This window comes from Papaver somniferum, unplaced genomic scaffold (assembly GCF_003573695.1).
Source record: "Papaver somniferum cultivar HN1 unplaced genomic scaffold, ASM357369v1 unplaced-scaffold_65, whole genome shotgun sequence".
Classification (NCBI taxonomy): Eukaryota; Viridiplantae; Streptophyta; class Magnoliopsida; order Ranunculales; family Papaveraceae; genus Papaver; species Papaver somniferum.
In genome coordinates, this window is record NW_020649304.1 from 2,214,544 (window position 1) to 2,236,516 (window position 21,973).

A 21,973-nucleotide genomic window follows, 5' to 3' on the forward strand; every position below is an offset into this window, starting at 1 on the left:
ACGTGAACCAATAAAATATTTTATATTGGTAGATTACCAAAAATTATATGATTAATTCAGATGTTGGTTGCTGAATCCATCATAAATTCATTAGTGCTTGAATCTTGCTCTGTATGATGATTCGTAGAACATTTATTTGAAACCCTAATTTCAGATCAATTATTTGTTAACTGATGAATCACTGAAAATAGGTCATGAGTGATAGAGGGACCGACCACATGGGATATGGCGTCCATGTGGTGCCCAGTGCTCGAGTGAGCATGCATCAGGGTTTTCAGTTGGAGAGTTGGTGAAAGAACGATGATTAAATGCCGGATTTATCATTTACCGAAATATTATTGGGTTCAGCATTAGGTGATAAAACCTGGGTATGACAGATGGGGACCGACCAAGAGAGCATGGGACCGGCTCTTGGTGGTCACGGGACCAGTTGTTTGCCGTTTGAGCAATCATCAGGTTGGTTGGATAAGGCTTAGGCCCAATATGAGAAATTGGGCAAATTAGGTCAGAATTATGAAAACATGTGGGACCGGCTTTGTGCAAGCCCTAGGGATGACTCTGGTCAGTCATGAAGGCATGCACATGTTGTCGTGGTGTCCGTGTCTTGAGAGTTTCGGCATTTTCTGATGTGCGATCGAGCAACATTGTGAATTTTCAGAAGAGTTTCATCTTGACTGAAATTCTTGATTTTTGTTGGAATGAGCATGCATGCTCAATTGATCAATATTTTGTAAATATTAAAATAAGAGTATTTTAACATTTAAAATTTCCTTGAGAGGCTAGCAAGTCATGTGACCATGTTGGCTTTTAGTTTTTCATGATTCGAGCAAAATTTGAGAAAATATGAAGGAATCATGAATTTTGCTCAAACCAAGGAGTTTCATGAATTGAGGAAAATAATAATTATCAAAGACTAGGGATTGCAAGGTGTGGGGACGGCCACGACTAGGGCATGGCTGACCGGCTATGTTTCCGGTCCCGCACGCCTTTTTCTAATTTTATATTATTATTTTTTCATGAAATCGTGATGTTATGGAGAATCCATGAGTTTTCGTTGAAACAGAGAAGTTTCATGAGTTTAGGGAATAATAATTATAAAACCTAGGGATTGTGAGGTGTGGGACCGGCCACGGCTTGGGCACGTCGGGCCGGCTATGTTGCCCGGTCCCGCACACCTTTCCCTATTTTATAATATTATTTTTTCATGAATCCAAGATGTAACACCCCGTGTTTTTAGCATGGCGCATGCTAAAAGATGCTCCATTACTCGAGATGAAGCTTCATCCAAAGATTTCGTTGCATGTGAGATGAATTTGGCCCAGGGCCAGTATCCGGTGCCAAGTAAGGCACATCGTGAATGCATGTTGGCTAAGGACAATATGGCATTAGTTGGAGGCCACATTGGCCAAGAGCCAATCTTGCATCAAATGATGCATTAGGCCAGTTGGGAGATGACCTTGAACATGTACAGCCAAAATGGCTGGACATCGGGTGGAAAATGTACAGCCAACATGGCTGGACATCGAGTTGGCAGTGGACAGCCAACATGGCTGGACATAGGAGTGGCCTACAGGCCAAAGCTATAATACAGCCATCATGGCTGAACATCAAGTTGACATTTGAATGGCCTATGGGCCAAAGTCGGAAATACGGCTATCACGGCCCTTCATCGGGTTTGGCTCAGGAAGTGTTCAGCCATCCTGGCCGGGCATATGAACTGGCATGTGAGCCAGAACTGAATGTACGACCATCTTGGCCGGTCATTCGGGAAAATACATGGCAAACGGCCATGAATAATAAACGGGGAGTTGATGAATGATTTTTCCTCGCCCAATTCAACTTGTAAAAATGTCAAGTTAACATATATAGGGAGGGATAGTTGGTTAAAGGTGCATAAGCGGACCATGTACCAAGTAAGCTTCACAGCTTAGACGGAACGCTATGAATGATGCCTAAGGCTCATTCTAAGTTGTGTAGCCTTACGAATGGAGCATATGATGCTGAGGCATCACTATGCCATTCCACAGACTCGATGATGCATCACTTGGATGCATTTGACGGAACGGCCTACATGGACTAAGCCATTACCACTATTGCTTGGCCACGACCATGCAAACGAGTCGGCATAAGTTTCTGTCCCTTCGAGGATGAACTACGGTCTGTGCTTGATTCCTTTAAAGTAGGGAAGGATACGTAGGCAGCCGCAATGAGTTGCAGCATTGTCGGTCTAGTACGTTGGCCCCTCATATCATCTAAGCTCGGTAGCCCGATGCAAGAGATGATTGCGGCCAAACTTGATGAGGAATGTTGCATGCCAGCAAGTGGATGCTCATACTTCCTATCAAGATACGAAGAGTCGGTAAAGCGGAGTAAGAGAATGGCAATAGTTTTAGAGCGCCTTATTCCTTAAGTCTTGATATGACTCGGATGCTGACGATTCCTCATCTAGATAGAAAATTCAGTGATGAATTCCCTACGTTGTGGCAGAGCCAATGATGCGTGCAATACACATTGGCCATAGCCTCAATGGCTTGGACTCTTGGCAACGGCCTTATGGCCATATACCCTTCTGCGGACAAGGGTGACTTTGGAACGGTGTGGAAACTAAGTTAGCTGCATCATGCTCGTCGAGCATGCCTGCAAGGGCAGATGAACGTGCATTTTCCCAGCCTTAAGGCCCGGATCGGAGCTTCATCATGGCGCATGGGGGGAGTTACGGCCTGCGGGGTAACGCGCCAAAGGTGTAATTTTCTGATCCGTCACAGTTGGTATCAGAGCAAGTTCCGAGAAAACTCTAGGGACTTGTGCGGAGTGGACTCATTGGAGAGTATTTTCCTTAATGGAAATTTGAAGTTGCATAGGAGGCCAACTTTTGCGCGGAAAGAATTTGTGACTGGAACTGCCAGTTACTTTGCAATTCGAGTTGAGCTCGGATGAGTGCTGTGAGTTTGCCTGGCCTAACTGGCACCCCACTTACGAGTGGATATCCGGAAGACCGTCTGGGACGGTGGGTAGACAATGGGACTGATCATCCCCACACGTTGACAACTGGCGAATGGTGTGTGTTGTCAGGCCCGGCTAGCATCCCACTTACAAGTGGCAACCTGGAAGACCGTCAGGGACGGTGGGCAACTGTAAACTGTTCCAAACAGTACTGCGCTAAGATCTTGTCATTTCATTGACATCTTCAACCTTGTGAACTTTAGGGATTCTTGGGTGGTGGAATGGGACGCCATTCAGGATACCTGGTCGAGATATCCTCTTGGCACTGGCCAATTGCGATTCTTGGTATTGTTGTGGGCACTTTTGGATTCCTGGGAAGGTGGTATGGGACATGTGCTCAGAAGGTCTAAATTGTTGTTCATGACAACTTGAAGAAACCCGTGATTTCTGAGCATCTGGTATGAGAATTTTGCTCAGGAAATCCAAACCGAAGAGATTGTCCACAATAGTTTTGATTTTGAATATCGGGTACAAAATTCTTTGAAGGGGTGAAGAGTGTAACACCCCGTGTTTTTAGCATGGCGCATGCTAAAAGATGCGCCATTTCTCGATATGAAGCTTCATCCAAAGCTTCCGTTGCAAGTGAGATGCATTTGGCCCAGGGCCAATATCTGGTGCCAAGTAAGGCACATCGCGTATGCATGTTGGCTAAGGCCAATATGACATTAGTTGGAGGCTACATTGGCCAAGATCCAATCTTGCATCAAATGATGCATTAGGCCAGTTGGGTTGATGGCCTTGAATATGTACAGCCAACATGGCTGGACATCTGGTGGAAAATGTAAAACCAACATGGCTGGACATCGAGTTGGCAGTGGACAGCCAACATGGCTGGACATAGGAGTGGCCTACGTGCCAAAGCTATAATACAGCCATCCTGGATGAACATCGAGTTGACATTTGAATGGCCTATGGGCCAAAGTCGAAAATACAACTATCACGGCCCTTCATCGGGTTTGGCTCAGGAAGTGTTCAGCCATCTTGGCCGGGCATATGAACTGGCATGTGAGCCAGAACTGAATGTACGGCCATCTTGGCCGGTCATTCGGGAAAATACATGGCAACGGCCTTGAGCAGTAAACGGGGAGTTGATGAATGATTTTTCCTCCCCCAATTCAACTTGTAAAAATGTCAAGTTAACATATATAGGGAGGGATAGTTGGTTAAAGGTGCATAAGAGGACCATGTACCAAGTAAGCTTCACAGCTTAGCCGGAATGCTATGAATGATGCCGAAGGCTCATTCTAAGTTGCGTAGCCTTACGAATGGAGCATATGATGCTGAGGCATCACTATGTCATTCCACAGACTCGATGATGCATCACTTGGATGCATTTGACGGAACCTACACGGACTAGGACATTACCACTATTGCTTGGCCACGGCCATGCAAACGAGTTGGCATAAGTTTCTGTCCCTTCGAGGATGAACTACGGTCTGTACTTGATTCCTTTAGAGTAGGGAAGGATACGTAGGCAGCCGCAATGAGTTGCAGCATTGCCGGTCCAGTACGTTGGCCCCTCATATCATCTAAGCGCGGTAGCTCGATGCAAGAGATGATTGAGGCCAGACTTGATGAGGAATGTTTCATGCCAGCAAGTGGATGATCATACTTTCTATCAAGCTACGAAAAGTCGGTAAAGCGGAGTAAGAGAATGACAATAGGCTTAGAGCGGCCTATGCCTAAATCCACGGCGTATGCCTTAAGTCTGGATATGACTCGGATGCTGAAGATTGCTCATCTAGATAGGAAATTCAGTGATGAATTCCCTACGTTGTGGCAGATCCAATGATGCGTGCAATACGCATTGGCCATAGCCTCTATGGCTTGAACTCTTGGCAACGGCCTTATGTCCATATACCCTTCTGCGGACAAGGGTGACTTTGGAACGGTATGGAAGCCAAGTTAGCTGCATCATGCTCGTCGAGCATGCATGCAAGGGCAGATGAACGTGCATTTTACCAGCCTTAAGGCCCGGATCGTAGCTTCATCATGACGCACCGGTGGAGTTACGGCCTGGGGGCCACGCGCCAAAGGCGTAATTTTCCGTCCCGTCACAGTTGGTATCAGAGCAAGTTCCGAGAAAACTCTAGGGACTTGTGCGGAGTGGACTCATTGGCGAGTATTTTCCTTAATGGAAATTTGAAGTTGGAGAGTAGGCCAACTTTTGCGCGGAAAGAATTTGTGACTGGAACTGCCAGTTACTTTGCAATTCGAGTTGAGCTCGGATGAGTGCTGTGAGTTTGCCTGGCCTAAGTAGCACCCCACTTACGAGTGGATATCCGGAAGACCGTCTGGGACGGTGGGTAGACAATGGGACTGATCATCCCCACACGTTGGGAACTGGCCAATGGTGTGTGTAGTCAGGCCCGTCTAGCATCCCACTTACGAGTGGCAACCTGGATGACCGTCAGGGACGGTGGGCAACGCGCTAAAGGCGTAATTTTCCGGTCCGTCACACATGAAGCTATGGAGAATTCATGAGTTTTCGTTGAAACATCGAAGTTTCATGAGTTTAGGGAATAATAATTATAAAAAGCTAGGGATTATAAGGTGTGGGACCGGTCACGGCCGGCCGGCTATGTTGTCCGGTCCCGCACACTTTTTCCTATTTTATAATATTATTTTTTCATGAATCCATGAAGTTATGGCGAATTCATGAGTTTTGCAAAAACATGGAAAGTTGCTAAAACCAAGGAGTTTTCATGAGTTCATGAAATAACAAAAATAAGGAAAATAATGGGAGAGGCATGGGACCGGCCACGGGTAGGGCATGGCCGGCGTCCGGTGGGCCCGGCCCCTGGGCGCCTCTCATTATTTTATTATTATTTGTTGTTTTTCTCCTGTTTTGTGTAGGATTTCTCATCTGTCCATATTTTGAATGCCCGTTTGTGCATCCGGGTGCTCATTCGTGCATCATTGTCGAGTACACTTGCACCATTTTTGTGGGGCTTACTCAGTGGTAGTCCAGATTCCCGGTTGTTGAGTATTATTATTAGTTTATGAAATTCAATGGAGAATAATTCATGAAACTGAGCAATAAAATGAGTAGTTGTTCTATTATCAATTCATAGTATCAGTCGTGGATTCGACCATGAATTCGGAATAATAAAGTTAAGTATTACCATTCCATGGGATTATGGATTCGACCATAGAATCAGAGTAATTAAATATTACTATTTCATGAGATCAGTCGTGGATTCGATCATGAAATCGGAGTAATAAAATTATCTATTTTCATTTCATGAGATTAGCCGTGAATTCGATCATGAAATTGGAATAATGAGATGATACAATTGGTTATTGCCATTCCATGGGATCAGGCCGTGGATTCGACCATGGAATAGGAGCAATTGTTATTGCCATTCCATAGGATCAGGTCGTGGATTCGACCATGGAATAGGAGAAATAATAAATCATTCTGGGAATTCAGTGGTAAATGTCACGACAGAATTAATCTATTACATAAGGGATATTAGCCAGTTAAAGCGTCATACCCATTCCAAAGATGTATAGTCAGAAGACAGCGAGTTTCCGAAGTCCTGAAGACGTTGTTTCTCTCAATCTACGGAGAACCGCTTGGATCTATACACGGCCTCTCTACATAGTCAGGGAACAGTGAGTGTCACCGATGTCCTGAAGGCGTTGTTGCTCTCAATCTACGGAGAACCGTCCAATCGTTCTTTTATGTAGAGGCGAGTCTCTCTCATGTAGTCAGGGAACAGTGAGTGTCACCGACGTCCTGAAGGCATTGTTGCTCTCAATCTTACGGAGAACCGCCCAATTACGTTATTCTACATAGGGGACATGATGAAATGTGTGGCACTGAACGCTCAGCTACTGGAGGCCTTTCAGGAAACATATTCATCACGACTTCGTAAAATATGAATTGTTGCATGTCTGAAAGCCGTGTCAAAAACATGCCTCATGATTTTACGGTTTAGCCCTTTGTTGAAAACCCACCATCAACAATACTAAGGGGACCGAAAACCCTAGGACCCTTTAGAAAACGAAAGGTAGACATATCTGAATGATTTTTTGTAGGCTCGCACAACTAAATATCTAAAAGTTAAATAACAATGGCCAAAGAACATGCCTACATCAGAAAAAATCCCATAACCCTCAAAAACTTCTATCATCCTCAACACACGAGATTCAACTGCAGAAAATTGATAGCAAAAATTGCTTACTTTTTTATATACATCAGGAGCGTTTTCAAAACTCAGGGTCTAACTACCCAGGCAAGGCAGTAGCGAACTTCATTCGAACACTCCTGTGCTTCGCCCGCATGTGTAGACCTGATTTTTTTTTGTTTAGATTAGAAATCCATTGAATTTTATTTCGAACAGTGCTATTCCGTACAACTTTACGGGATGCCTTCCCGCTCAAGCGGTTTCTAAACTGTTAGATCACTACTTCCCACATCTAAACTCAGATCTGGAATCCTTGAACATTCAGGGAAAGTGGTGGGTCCTGAATTGAAATTGGTGGGTCTTAAATTAGGTGTGAATATAACCGTTTATCTGACCATCCAAAATCTTAAAAGCCGCGGAGTGAGAAATTAGCCTGCAAAGTCGTGAAGGATAACTGGATAGAATTTGTCGTTTATTTCTTTGTTGCCAGGGTTACTTACCAGCACGGATATACAGACGTAAACAAAATAACGCGCGCGTTACAGCAGGGTTGTCAACATCGAAGTAAGAAAGGCCCAATAAAACAAATGTGTTGATGGTGGTTTTTAGTTCAGGGCTAAAATTGTGAAACCCTATATTTAATGCGCCATCATTCTGCAAAGAAGATTGAGCCATTTAAAAGTGATGAGTTCCCAAGCCTCTTTACTTACATATGTATTGAGCAATTCAGTATATTTATGTGAAATTTTTCCAAAATGGTGCGTGTAGTAACAACCCCAAATATTCTGTAAGTTTTAGAGTATTTTCCTATGCTATGTTCCCCAGCTGAACCCTTAGTATTGGTATGGTATGACATGACAATTCGTGTTCACTCGCAGCTGAGTAGCACGAATTTCCCGAAGTATCAAAGTTAAGGTCTGCATGAAAATGCTCAATCAGAAGACGCGCTAACTACTCTCTGAGAATAAAAGAATTTTGTGTCAACACACAAAATTTGTTAAATTTTTTCAAATTTTGTGATAACTCACAAGATTCAAGTTTTCGGCCTAATTAATTTGCAAACATTAGGTCTTTTGCGCCTTGTGCAAATATCTCGAACCCTATTAGTCGAGGCCAAACCTAGGTAAGCTAGGAAACCGATCCGCCATGGAGATAGTAGGATCAAAGTCCTACCAGAAAACAAGAAACATAAGAGAAATTGTGGAAAATAAGAGCAGTGACAAAAGAGGCGCGGCCACGCCACATAGCCGGCCAATACGCTCCAGTAGGCGTCTCCTGTGGCCGTTGGCCACGCTCCATGTTTCTCTTGTCGGCCCCCTCTCTCATCGACCAATCAGGTCGCTCTAAATGCGCCACACACATTTAGAATGAGGTCGGCCCCATGCTGCTTGTCGGCTCCCTTTCCATCGACCAATCAGGTCGTTCTAAATGCGCCACACACATTTAGAATGAGGCCGGCCCCATGCTGCTTTCCGACCCCCTTTCTTATCGACCAATCAGGTCGCTCTAAACCCGCTACACACATTAAAAAGGCCAAACTGCGCCAAATAGTCGCCATTCCAATTAGCTAATCAAATTTCCAAACCGCGCCAACATGCTAATTGGCAGGCCATTCCGCGGCAGCAACATGCCAACGTGCCATAACAGCGCAGCCGCGTGCTACCTACTTTTGTTTGTGGCCAACGCCATAACAAACCCTAACCAGGGTATACTGAACTCTTGGTTTAGTGGCATTGGTCGAATCAAAAGGAAACCCTAATTCCTAATCGTGGCCTAACTTGTGCTACTTCGACCCCATAACGTGCCACAAGCCATGTGGGACCCAAAAGACCCTAAAAATAGTGCCACACTATGGCCACCCATGGCTATCCTCGCGCCTATGGTCGTTCCCACACTATGGCCTTGCCATAATTTCTTTGACGCGGCCATGGCACTATCCTCACAAAAAATGTCATCGTGCCGCGGCCACATGCCACACGCGCTAATTAGGGTTGCGGCATGTCAAACCCTAACTTACGCAGGGACGCGATGCCAACCATGCCAAAATGCTACTGGCAGGCGCCATTGCGCCACTATGCCAACTGACAGGCGCCATTACGCCGTTATGCCACTACTAGCGCCAACAAGATGTGGCCATAATCAACGGTCACCCCTTTCCATAAATTACAATCTCAGTCGTCTAACTTCGCCAGCCGAATTGACCGGCCTAAATTAAATTTTAGGCGACCAATAAGATGTTATCATAGTCGCCACGATATTTATGAGCATTGGCTTCACACATAACTTAGTTGTTTAACCTAATAGCGCCACATACTGTTTTTTGCGGCAAGTCTCATGACTTGGCTCATCACACATGACCACCCGTCACTTAGCTTGCGCGCGATTGGTCAGAATAACTAGGTCTTGCACACAAGACCCACTCAGCAATCTGCTTCACATTTTCCACGAAAATACTCGAGACATCAAACATGTCACAAACTCGGGGATCCTCATCAGGGTATTGGTCTGGCGGTTTGCAGCGTGCGGCGTGCAACACGCCCATTATAAGAAAGTGTCAAGAAAGCGGGCAGTTAGTGTCGGCAAGAAGTAGTGGGTGTAAACTAACTCGTTTCCTTCATAGTGGGGATGTGGTTTCTAGCATTTACACGTTACCCCACTTCTCCATCACTCAACTACTCCCACTTCCTACGAGATATGGGTGCGTTCAATTATGACTTGTATAAATAGGTTTCTACCTATTTCGACCAAACACAAGGTTTTGGGTTAACAACAACACAAGTATCCAGAAAAACACAAAAGAACTGATAGCTTACATTCCGCGAGTCAGTTCCACATTCTGATACAAGTCATAAAATAGCCACACCTTCAGAATTAACCATTCTGGTCTCAACGCCTTCTTTGCTTCCCTCCCTAAGACCAACCCTTCTCCTTCACTTTGTGACCGAAGCAAGACTGGAATGGCCATTTTTTGGTTTAGGCCAGGATTATACAAATTGATCTCTCGAATCTAAAGTACTCCCGTGCAGTGCATTTGTTTAGGTCTAAATTAGTTTCTCATCAACACACCTAAATTTACCAAAACCGGCAGAAATAGTTTTTACCCCAAAATAATTGTCGACCACAGTGGGAGATTAATCTCTCAGTTGGAAAATCAGTTTCTCAGGATTCATTCCATTTCTCTAAATTTCAAAAGGTTGGATCTTAGATCCAATTCAATCATTAAACTCAATTTAGGTTCAACAACCAATTTCAATTCCGGTGTTCCGTTCGTTAAGAAGCTTCACAAAAATGCTATTTCAAGCAATGCTAATGGAAATGCCCTGGATAGCTGAGCACCAGTAAATCTCCCAGATGAAAGGACCATAAAGCCGCGTAAAGACACATGAAGACGTGATTACTACTTAGGAAGGCACAATGGCTTCTCTCGAGGTCCGAATGGAGCATCCACATCTTCAACACCATAAGTGTTATATGGAGCAAGCCGGAAACGCCTCAAACTTATCACCGATATTAATGTCTCCACGGTCCACACTCAGGGAGATAAAAGGAAGATTCTCATAGCCGTTGTTCCAGTATGGAGATAGTCGACAACAAATCTCAACACCAGCTGAGTCCTAGAAAGGCACCTGTAGAAATAACAAAAGCGAGGGTCTATCTCCATTCCACCACTAATACCATTTTATGGTCAGGAGTATCCACTATCACTTCATCATCAAAATGTATAGATCCAGACCATGGCGCAATTCTGGGAATTCGTACATCTACAATAATAAAGGAGGCTTGACATATCTTTAAATCATTCATAGGGGTTCGCCTATTATGCCGACCCAAGCAAGAGAAATCCCGGGACATCTTCAGATCTACTGGAGCCGACACGACAAGAGAGCAGCCTCAAGTAGATAACGGTGCCCACACCATCATGTCAGGAAAGACTCTGCAGCCGAGAAAACTTCAGCAGAGGAAGATTCGAAAAGTTTTTGCACCAAAAGGATCCACGTTTCCCATATTTCCTTTGCCCAGAGAAGCGGTTAATGCTGGAGAGTTCTCCAAATTTCCTACCGGAAGAACCTACATCGGGATGTTCCAGCAAACTAATAGGCATCTCAATGACTATGTCAAAAGATCCATAATTGAAGCCCTCGATTTCCAAGTATACTGCTGGTACTAACACATCAACAGATAACTCACAAAGAGAGACACCTCATCATCAGCGTCACCCACAGACATGGCATGTGGTTTCCAAAGGTTACGGGTCGTTTTGCAAGAACTCCGTCAATAACGTTTTTACACTGCCTTCCAGAAGAATTGAAACTGGTGCTAATTGGTGAAGAATCTTGGAGTGATACATATACCAAACGATTCATATGGAAGTCTTCTACAACATACTAAAAGGGCACATCAATCCTATGAATGAGCTATAAATAGAAGACGAAACTCCCGACTACGTGAGAGCTGAAAACCTACAGAATTCTTCCTGGAAAGTTCTGAATTCTTGGTGTTGGTAATTTTCACCCACCAAACGGAATCCAAATGAATAAATTCTTTTTGCAAAAGTTATATTTTCCTCTTATCAAAAGAATGAGAGGTCAATCACCTCATTCCGATATCGGACGAAGATTTTGCGGCCGTTTTGGCAAGAAGACACGAATATGAAATTTTCATCAAGTCGATATGCCAAGGTCGCGGGAAAGCAACAATTGGAAAGCTGCCACACGCAGGGAATCATGGAAGAGCTACTTCGCCGAAATAAGAAAAGAGAAGGACAAGAAGAAATAACCTCATGGATATGAGTTATATTAAAAGGAGGAATCCTTCTTTTGGGCCATAATGTCCGAGCAAATCCTTGCGTGTTACCAGAGTCCGTGGACGTGGCCGCCACGCCACTCCTTCCTTCCAAAGATCGTGTCGTATCCTCCAATCCTTCCTCTCAGGGATCGTGCCATAACCGCCTCTCCTTCCTGCCAAGGTTCGTGCCCGTAGTCGCCACTCCTTCCTGCCAAGGTTCGTGCCCGTAGCCGCCACTCCTTCCTGCCAAATAGCCTCCACTCCTCTCTTCCAAGGACCGTTCCGTAGCCGTCACACTCCTCCCTGTCAAGGATAGTGATCGCAGTCAACTAACGTTCGTAGTTGTGGCACTTTTGACCCATCACTCCAAAGCTCGTGGTCGTGGACAGTTTTACTCGCTTACACGTCCAGCCAATCCCTTTGCTTCCATGGGAGCCCATGCAATTCCAGCCAACCTATTTTTTTCCCACGACAATGTAGTCTCTTCTAATCGCATCTGCTGCCAAGAACCGTTGCTGCTCGTTTGTCGATACCAGCCAGAGCTTCAACATAGCAACAACCACTACAAAGGTAATCCGTACTTATCCATATTTTAGTTTCACATGGAAGAAGTAATAGAGTCACCAGTACGGATGCAAGATGGTGATATCTTCATCATAGTCAACCCACCGACCATAAAAGATAGAAACATGTAAACCACACTTGGGGACCGAGGCTCTACACGGAATCCCTTCACTGTCAAAGCTCAGAAGAAACAATCAACCAAAAAGTCATAGCCACGACAAGGTCATCTACTCTTCAAAGGTGTAGTATAAGGATATCATCACCTCTCTGTATAGAAGGCGCCTGCAACACTTTACGAGGCCGGGACGGATCCCAATCCTACTCAGAGAAAACAACTTCAGTAACTAAAAAGAAGTGCGACTGGGGACTGCTCATCGCAGTCCATCCCCGACAACAATCAAAGATTTATGAGATAAATCCAGAGACGCGGCTGAAACATTTTTCTTGAAGAAACAGGGGGAGCCACGATTAACAATATAACTCTCTCACTTCTACCTCTTCGTTATCCAGAATATTTCTTCTATGTGATATTCCAAGCATCCCAGCATCGCATCTAGGAGAGTACAATAAGCTTGTATCAAATCCCAGAGGCGTGGATTCAAGGTGATACAATCGAAGTAGGCTACACTTGGGGACTGAAGCCTCCTTCAGGTTTAGAAGTTTAAACGCAGTTACCACCTTACCAGCGAATGCAGTAGAAGCACATCTTCCACGAGAAAATAGACTCAAGATAATTACACATGGGGATTACCAGCATGGGATGCCTTCACTTTCCTCAACCAAGTTAGTTCTGATGTCAACATAGTCACTATCGATGCTTTACGAGCAGCATGAATTTCTCAACATGAAGCCGTACACGTGCATCAAAGACTCCAAAAGCACGTCGCAGAGATATTCACATATCCGTCCACGCGATCGGATCTACTCTAATGACCAGACAGAAGTGTAACTTGTGACTGCTCATCACATCCCATTCCATAGAACAATCCAAGATTCAGAAGATGGTTCAAAGGATGTCGCTTGGAATGAAGTTCTTGAAGACTTGATAGCAGCACTCGGCAACGGAACGCCTCTCAGCTCGTCTACTTCACCCAACGACTCCGGAATATTTCGACCATACAAGCATCCACGACATATCATCATCGCAATCAGAAAGGAAAGAATAAGCGTTCCAGACACCGGCTCAGCAGTCCAGACAGCAAATAACTTAAAGTCAGGGACGGATTAACAACGCAGCTACACTCTCCAAGATTAGCCCTGACATGATCATTGCAGAGCATATATTTCATCCATCCATCGCAGGAGTGCAATGGAGTTTGGTAAATTTTGAAATCCACTGGAGAGTTTAGATGCTCATTCTTCTGGAGTCGGAACCTTATTACACATTCTGGAGAAGATCGATGGTACTGTTGGGTGTCTACATGCTCAAAATAGAAAAGAGCACCTACCTTGAGTTCTCTTGGCTCGAAGAAAAGATGAACTTACCTTGCCGCTGACGATTGGCACGCCTATGATCGAGCTACTGCAAACGAACACAAGAAGCAGACGAGCGAAAATAAAATGGGAGGAAGTTAGCACGCCCTTTTATATGCATAACACTTTTGGAATTCGAGTAAAGGAGGGTTTTCCTTTTGGACCATGCACGGAAGAAGGCAGCTGGCCCGCGACGCCAACGCTTCATGGCACCAACCTCCATGATCGAACCAGCAGCGCGCCAGCACGAGGAGCACCAGCCGCTCAACCTGCAATACTTCGTGGCCAGGCCAACCGCTCAACCTGCAAAGTTCCGTGGCCAAGCTAACAACGCGCCAGTACAAAGATCACCAGCCGCTCGTACTTGCTTCCAAAGGTCGGTCGACAAGATGTGGCCATAATCAACGGTCACCCCTTTCCATAAATTACAATCTCAGTCGTCTAACTTCGCCAGCCGAATTGACCGGCCTAGATTAAATTTTAGGCGACCAATAAGATGTTATCATAGTCGCCACGATATTTTATGAGCATTGGCTTCACACATAACTTCGTTGTTTAACCTAATAACGACACATATTGTTCTTTGCCGCAAGTCTCATGACTTGGCTCATCACACATGACCACCCGCCACTTAGCTTGCGCGCGATTGGTCAGAATATCTAGGTCTTGCACACAAGACCCACTCAGCAATCTGCTGCACATTTTCCACGAAAATACTCGAGACATCAAACATGTCACAAACTGGGGGATGCTCATCAGGGTATTGGTCTGGCGGTTTACAGCGTGCGGCGTGCAACACACCCATTATAAGAAAGTGTCAAGAAAACGGGCAGTTAGTGGCGGAAAGAAGTAATGGGTGTAAACTAACCCGTTTCCTTCATAGTGGTGACGTGGTTTCTAGTATTTCCACGTTACGCCGCTTTTCCATCACTCAACTACTCCCACTTCCTACGAGATCAGGGTGCGTTCAATTATGACTTGTATAAATAGGTTTATACCTATTTCGACCAAACACAAAGTTTTGGGTTAACAACAACATAAGTATCCAGAAAAATATAAAAGAACTGATAGCTTACATTCCGCGAGCCAGTTCCACATTCTGATACAAGTCATAAAATAGCCACACCTTCAGAATTAACCATTCTGGTCTCAATACCTTCTTTGCTTCCCTCCCTAAGACCAACCCTTCTCTTTCACTTTGTCACCGAAGCAAGAGTGGAACGGCCATTTCTTGGTTTAGGCCAGGACTGTACAGACTGATCTCTCGAATCTAAAGTACTCCCGTGCAGTGCATTTTTTTAGGTCTAAATTCGTTTCTCATCAACACACCTAAATTTACCAAAACCGACAGAAACAGTTTTTATCCCAAAATAAAATGATATAAAAAAACCCCAAAATACCCGAACTGTCTGAAATACCCCTTGTTTTTCCATCCCAAAACTAACACAACAAGTTTCCCTACTCATTTAATCGATTCCATCGTTATCTTCTTCTAGTTCTCTTTTCTAGTCTCTGAAACATAAGGAAAAATCAGATCTGTCTTCATCCGTAGCGAAAATCATTCTCTGATTTTCGATTTTCCCTTCTTCTCTTCTTCAACGCTCTTATTTACTTCAACTAATGAAACAAATTCTGACCTGAATCGTCTCAATTTTCTAACCTAAATCCTCTCAAACGACAAAATGGTGAAGAATCAAACTCAATTGGAGAAAAAGAGAGATGAAAAATTAAAGAAAACAGTGAAAAAACTCCAAAAGGTAAGAATCGTACCAACTCTGTGGTGACGGTGTTAATTTTTGTGGTCTCAACCATTAATTAGGTTGATGCTTCATTTTTTTAACAGTTGAATGTGAAAAAAGATTATTAGGTTTAATCTTTCTTGATTTTTTGGGTTTTCTATTAAGTTTAGGTTTAATCTGGTAAACTGATCAGTGTCGCTCCATTAATTAGGCTTAGGTTTCATTTTTTTCAACTGAATGTGAAACCGTTCAATTTTAAAAAATTCTGTTGGTGTGTTTTCTTTCTTATTTTTCTGATGAAACCAGATTTGGTTTCATCATTTCCACTTGTGGTTTATATATGCTTATCCATTTCTGTTGATGTGTTATATTGTCTTCAATTTTTGATGAACCATATTTGGTTTCACCATCTCCACTTATGGTGACATATTTCTGTTGCGTGTGTTTTCTGATGGGTGTGTTTGCTTGATGTAACCATATTTGGTTTCACCATTTTCAGTCATGGTTTCATCATTTTTCAGTTATGGTTTCATCATTTTGTTGTTGCTTATGGTTTACTTTTGGTTTCACAACAGGGAAAAAAAGAAAAAGAGAGCCATATAGATGGTCGTTGCATTATTTGTGCGTGGATACATCTGCAATAAAGGCTTTGATACAAAAGAAGGGACAACATATGTAGGCTATTTTTTAATCTCCATTTTGGCGTTTTTTCGAACATTTCTATGAAAATCTATTGAATGAAGACGAGTTAAAGAAAAAGACGAAATCCGTCAAGATGATCAAGAACAAAAGGTGCAAAATGTGAGACCAAAGCTGGCCTGTAAGATCCTTCTTGAAAAAATAGAATAATACTCGCATGTCGCGCCTAAAATACAGTTCTTTTGGCAGATTCAGTTTTTGTTGAAGTTTAAACTACTTGTAAAATGGTTATCGACCGATTGTAAAGTTGACAAATTACAGTTTCCGTAAAAAAAGATTTAATTGATTTCAGTTTGTAGTCCCTTACAGCTTATGTCTACAGAATATGATGTCTAATTTTGTTGGGAACATTGGTTGTTACTAAAAAAAAACGGGACAAATTTTCACTAATTCACGATGTTGTAACACTTGATAAGCATGTAAGCAGATATTCAAAATTCATAAATGGTGCATCATATATCTGCAGCACCAAGAAAACACCACTTAGCAATTTTACTTTAGAAAACAGTAGACAACATTATCATTTATGTTGTCAAGATGCAAAAGAAAAATAGCAGTAAAAAATGATAAAACTAAAAAGAGTTTCAGCAAAAATATGATGAAACCAAAAAGGGTTCCAGCAAAAATATGATGATATTTTGGTCCCAACAGATTGTAAAAGCCCGCACACTCTGTCAAACTTAATCTAAAAATGACACAAACATGACACATGCGACAAATTAACATGTTTAACTGTAGAAAGAATAGAAAATAGAATAAATGAAAAATAACTCGGAAACAAACATCAAAATGAAATCTGAAAGTAGATTAAATACATATTGTATGTTGTCTAAACTAAATCGAAACTGAAACTCGAAGAATTGTCATCAAAATGGCTTCACATCTGTCGAGCATGGCATGTCCTTCAGTTATGGGTAGTCAAAACATGGCATCTACCACAAGTTCTCATCTTCTTCTTGGGAAGTGAACATGTATTAAAAATTCTCTTCTTCTTACTTGGAAGACCTGGTTGTGGCAGAGAACCGGGACTAATAACAAGGGATTTTTGGAAACACTATAACTGGCCTTTCAACTGTGGGAACTAGATTAGTTTCTCTTGAATATGCTTCTTGGTAGAACTTCACTGTAAAGTAATATTCAACATAATTATACGAATCTTCTCCTTTCAACATGATACAGTGGACAGCATAAGCTAAATGATAAATTTCTGCAACATGAACACAAAAAGAACATGTAGAAAAGGCTTTAGCATAAAATACGATGAAACTAACAGAAAAAAATGTTACAACAAAACTAGGAAAATAACAGACCAACATGAAAAAAGGTTTCATAAAAAAAATATGATGAAACAAACGAAGAAAAAATGATGAAAACTAAACGCAAATTAAATAACTAATTTTCACAAGATTTCTCAATACCCGATTAGTCAATATGATTTCTCAAAACAACTAAGAATCGAATAATACTGAAATTCTAACCTAAAATGAAAGATCGAGAAAAGTTAAGCCTAACAAGACGACAATTAAAATTAAAATTAACCAAAATTGAGATTTGGGGATGAAGATATTCAATCACAATGATGAAGAATTGGCGTAAGAATTATTACTTACAGGTATCCTGATTAATAATCCGTCGAATTGTTATTGTTTCACTGACGATCATCACATCGTCATCTAATATCAACATTTTAATCTTCTATTTCAAACAATTTCAAACCCTAAGTTCTACACAACAACTAAAATGAAAAAGGAAAATGATGTGCTGGTGGCGGTGGGGGAAGAAGAGAATGTGACGCAGGGATGGTAATTCGCCTCACCCAAACCTATCCCTGAGAGTACACACCCCGATTGGATAGGGTTTTCCCCGCATAAACGGGGATGAGATCGGGTACGGGTAATCCCCGAACTTAGTTATGCGGGGATGGGGTGGGGATGAGATTTAAGGTCCCCACCCCATACCCGCCTCGTACCTTTTATATATAAGATTTAGAGTATTTTTGTAACTCACTCATACAATTTATACTATAGATGATCGATCTTGCAATGTTAACTATATTTTCTTTTAGTCCACATATATAATCAATCTTATTGGATTATAAACAAGATTGAGAAGAAAGAAAAAACTTTCTACTTGATAATTTTATTGTCGATATAATTTCTTTTTGCACTTTGGCTTCGGTGGATATACTTGACAACAATTTCTTGGATTGTGACATAGTTTTTCATAAATCATGGGTAACCCATGGGAAACTCGTCCCCTACGAGTATCTCCCATACCCGTCCCCGCCCCGGTTCTTATGGTAACAGGTAGGGGATGGGATTCAAGGTCCCGCCCCATTGTCATCCCTAAGGTGACGGTGTTGGTGGAGGATCAGGAAATGATCGACTCATTTTGGTGGTGGTGCAGGAGTAGTAGGAGGAGGTGATGTTGATTCTAGAGGGAGAGGAAGAAATACAATACAAAGAAAGGAGAAATGTGGTATGGGAGGGCAGTTATGGATATTTTTAATAATGAGAATAATCTAACTTAAATGTTATTGAAAATATGATTTATTAGAAACATAATAAGCTCTAAAAAACCATGGTGACCATATTTACTACATAAACTCTCCACCCATATGTTGAGATCCATTAAATCTACATATTCCCTAAAATTGATATAAAAACTCCAAATGTTTTTAAAACGGTAAATTACATCCATTCCATTTTATAGAAATACCGTGCTTACCCTCCCTCTTCTTCTTTCTCCAGTCGTCTTCTTCGTATTTAGATTGTCCGTCTCTTTGCATCTCTCTATCTCACTCACATCGCCATTACCAGCGTCATCTCTCTATCTCTAGTCGTCTTCTTCTTCATATTTAGATTGACCAAGACCATCTCATGATCGTCCATCAACACCGCCTCATTCTTTTCTCTCCCCTCATCACCACCAACACTATCGAAAGCAGAAACAACATCCGCAGGTCATGAGAGTTGTATTACCTTCTCTTCCTCACTCCAAATTAATTTCCAGAAGGTAAATTTTTTAATTTACATATGCAGAGATGGGATTTTGAATCAATTTCATTTTGTTATCGAATTTTATTTGATTTATAATTCGTTTTGTATTTGTTTCTGTTTTATTCATTCCAAAATTAGGGCTTTGTTTTGGGTTTTTGGAAATTGTTAGGGAAAACTTGATTGTATAATTGGTCCTAGACCTATCTTTTTTTTTTTGTCATTGTTGATTTTTTATGAGGTGGAACAAACAAGAGTTTTCTTTTACTTTTCTATGGTTCCATAACATTTATAAGCTATACATGGTTCTGTTGAAAATAGTGGAGACTCTTTAGTTCAATGACATTGTACTTGAAAAAATTCTTAATGTCATATTTTTTGATCATGGATGAACTAATGTTAACCAATCCTCAATATTGTTAGCGAAAAAAATTCCTTCCTCGGATTTTAATTTTGTATGATTTTTACCAGTCCCTGATGTCGCATTCACTACCAAAATCAAACATTGGAACCGCTGTATACATTGCTTGAGAAGTATTATTCAAGAAAGAGTATGATGAAAAGGTAAAATCCTCCATCGCCAATTGCTAGTCTTATCGGACATAATCTTGTTGTAATCAGTATTACCAATTCGAAGCTACTGCGCATACTGTCAAATTTTCAGTCTACGTATATGCTATAATACCATGAAATTTATAAGCTAGACATAGTTCTGGTAAATGTTCACATTGCACAAAGTAAATGTTTATGTTGTGCAAACTGTATGTCTCTGTTGTTGCTGTTTTCAGTAAGTGGTGATGGTGGTGAATGGGTTGTTTCATTCCTTCTTATCTTAGCTTATTTAAGTGCATTTTCAGCATTATACTGTACTTGATAATTTGGTCATATTTATGTCTTGGTAGTTTTAAGTTTTCATTGTTGGCTGGTCAGAATTGCGGCTAGAGTTCGACGTACACAACAAGTACACATCTGTTTAGTGGAGATGCTGAAAAGGTATTTGCATGAAACCAATGTTGTAGAGAAACTAATCAAGTTCCCACAGTTGAAAGGCCAGTTGTAGCGTTTCTAAAAATCCCTTGTTATTAATCCCGATACTCCGCCACAGCCAGGTCTTCCAAGTAAGAAGAAGAGAATTTTTAATACATGTTCACTTCCCAAGAAGAAGATGAAAACTTGTGGTAGCTTCCATGTTTAGACTACCAGGACATGCCATGCTCGACATATGTGAAGACATTTCGATTACAATTCTTCGAATTCTAGTTTCAGTTTAGTTTAGACTACATACAATATTGTATTTAATCTACTTTTCAGATTTCATTTTGATGTTTGTTTTGGAGTTATTTTTCATTTATTCATTTTTCTATTCTTTCTATAGTTAAACATGTTAATTTGTTGCAGGTGTGTCATGTTTGTTTCATTTTTAGATTAAGTTTGGCAGAGCTTGCGGGCTTTTATAATTTGTTGGAACCAAAATAGGATTCATCGTATTTTTACTGAAAACCTTTTTGGTTTCACCATATTTTTGCTGAAACCCTTTTTGGCTTCATCATTTTTTACTGCTATTTTTCTTTTGCATTTAAACAACATAAAAGATAATGTTGTCTACTATTTTCTAAAGTAAAATTACTAAGCAGTGCTTTTTTGGTGTCGCAGATATATGGTACACTATTTATGAATTTTAAAGATCTGCTTACATGCTTATCAAGTGTTACAACGTAGTGAATTAGTGAAAATTTGTCTCCGTTTTAAAGTGACAATCAATGTTCCCGACATGAATAGAAATCATATTCTTTAGAAAGTTGTAAGGCACTACAAGCTGAAATCAATTAAATCTTTTTTTTACAGAAATTGTAATTTGTCACCATTACAATTAGTCGATAACCATTTTACAAGTAGTTTAAACTTCAACAAAAACTAAATTTGCCAAAAGAACGGTACTTTTTTTAGGCACGAATGCGAGTATTGTTCTCCTTTTTGTATCAAACCCTTTATTGCAGATGCTTCCGTGCAAAAATGATGCAACGAGCACCTATATGGTTCTGTTTCATTTTTTTTCCCTGTTGTGAAACCAAAAGTAAACAATAAGCACCAACAAAATGATGAAACCATAACTGAAAAATGATGAAATCATAACTAACAATGGTGAAACCAAACCTGGTTACATCAAACAAACATCAAGTAAACACACCCAAAAAGAAACACACTCAACAGATATATGTAACCATAAGAGGAGATGGTGAAACCAAATATGGTTTTATCAAAAAAAAATGAAGACAATATAACACGCCAACAGAATTTTTTTTTACTCAAGTTCGACAAGAGAAAAATGATGAAACCAAAAATGGTTTCATCAAAACTATCAGAATTAATCAACACACCAACAATTCTGGTGGAACCAAATTCGGCAAGGGAAAAATGATGAAACCAAAAATGGTTTCATCAAAACTACCGGAATTAATCAACACACCAACAGTTCTGATGGAACCAAATTCGATAAGGGAAAAATGTCGCATCCAAAAATTGTTTCATCAAAATAACCAGAATCAACCAACAACAACGAACTAGTCCTAGTAAAGATTAA